The 1,831-nt window shown below is 37.7% G+C and overlaps 1 pseudogene; it reads right to left on the bottom strand.

Annotated features, from left to right (window-relative positions):
• Positions 1–7: 7 nt before the first annotated feature.
• LOC102811440 overlaps positions 8–1,831 on the bottom strand; it is a 14,297-nt pseudogene continuing 12,473 nt past the window's right edge.

Genomic DNA, 1,831 nt, shown 5'->3' with positions numbered 1-1,831 from the left:
TCCCCAAATTTGGATCAAATACAGTATCATGTACAGGATCGGTGATAGTCCTAAGAGTTTTAAAGTTTACATATTTTGTGGTATTTTAATTGTATTAAAAAATCTGAACCTTGACCATTGCATTTAGACTACTATCATCACTTCCTACAGCTATCATGGAAGAATGAGCACGAGAGCTTGAAGGGTTCTAAGAAATACAACTACAGCTTAGCTTACATGAGATCTCATGCTGGAGAAACCACTAAGATTCATAATGTGTGGTGCCCAGTATAGTCTTACTTACCATCAGCTGAACAAGTTGCTAACATAAGAACATCAGTAACTGATGTTCTGCTATCTGCTAGAGTTGTTCTCTTAACACAGTGACTCTGTCCATGCAATTTATCACTTGATTCTCCTACAAATTCTTCCCATACAGCAGCTGTTTGATCAAAAGAACAGGAAGCTAAAACCTGTCCAAATTCATGATAAGACCATGTCACATGCCGCACAGATCCACTACGTGTCTTCCAGCTCGCAGTACAATGTCAATCCCCATTTTCACTTTTATCCCAGACCTTGATGCTCTGGTCACTGAAGCAGGTCATGGAAGTGGAAAGAAACATCGTGGATGAGATCCTTATGATCCACGGCGATGCTGCACCACAAACATGACTCCGCAGGACACGCACCTACCTCATTTTCATTTCTTTTAACAGTTGGTACATGGAGGGGATTGCAATCATTGTTATGAAGCAAAGAATATTATTTGTTGAATGTAAAATTGATGATCTGTTTTACATTCTTAACGCATTTCATAATAAAAGGTTGAAAAAAAGTTCATGAAAAAATTTCCCTTTCAATTCCATTTTGCCAGGAACTGTCTCTGTCCATGAATCTATACACAGAACACTGTTGTTTCTAGGTTGTGTATCCATCACTATTTACCTCTATCCCTTTTGTTCTTGTTGGGTGCCGTTGGGTCAGTTCTGATTCAAAACAACCCTGCATAGGGTTTCTGAGGAACAGCTGGTGAGTTTGAACCATCAATCTTACAATAAAATGTGCAAATACCTGGAGTTAGAAAACTAAAAGTGAAGAACACATAAAAAGTTTCTCAAGCTGAGGGAACTGAAGTAAAAATGCAAGCCTCAATTTGGAATATTGGCAGGATTCTATGGGCAAAATATTGAATGATGCAGAATGCATCAGAAGAAGATGGAAGGTTGTAAACTATCGCTTAATTTACAATAAAAACTTTAAAAAAATATGGAAGGAATGCACAGAGTAACTGTATCTAAAAGAAATGGTTGATATCCAACCATTTCAAGAGGCAAAAATATTCAGCATAATTTCTATCAGTAAGGCCATATTTCCCAACTACTGATCCTTCCTCTTTGTATTCCAATCACCAGTAGTTGTCTACATATCTTGATTGCATAGCTGATCAATTTCAGATTGAAGAAGTTCATAGAACTCTTCAATTTCATGATCACTGGCTTTAGCAATTGGTGCGTAATTTGAATAATAGTGGTATTAATTGGTTTTCCATGTGGGTGTATGGACACAATCCCAGACAGCCACGTACTTCAAGATACACCTTAAGGTGTTCTTTTTGACGAATGTGATGCCAATCCTCTTGAATTTGTCATTCCTGGCATAGTAAAATGTAAGATTATTTGTTCTAAAGTGTTAAATACCAGTTGATTTAAGCTTACTAGTTTTGATTGAGCTCTGGTAGCGTAGTGGTTACGAATTAGGCTGCAAACTGCAAGGTCAGCAGTTTGAAACTACCAGCTGTTCTGCGGGAGAAAGATGAGGCTTTCTGCTCCCATAAAGATTTACAGCTTCG

This window comes from Chrysochloris asiatica, unplaced genomic scaffold (assembly GCF_000296735.1).
Source record: "Chrysochloris asiatica unplaced genomic scaffold, ChrAsi1.0 scaffold00187, whole genome shotgun sequence".
Classification (NCBI taxonomy): domain Eukaryota; kingdom Metazoa; phylum Chordata; class Mammalia; order Afrosoricida; family Chrysochloridae; genus Chrysochloris; species Chrysochloris asiatica.
Note: the sequence above shows the minus strand (reverse complement) of the source record. Positions and strands in the feature narration are given on the sequence as shown.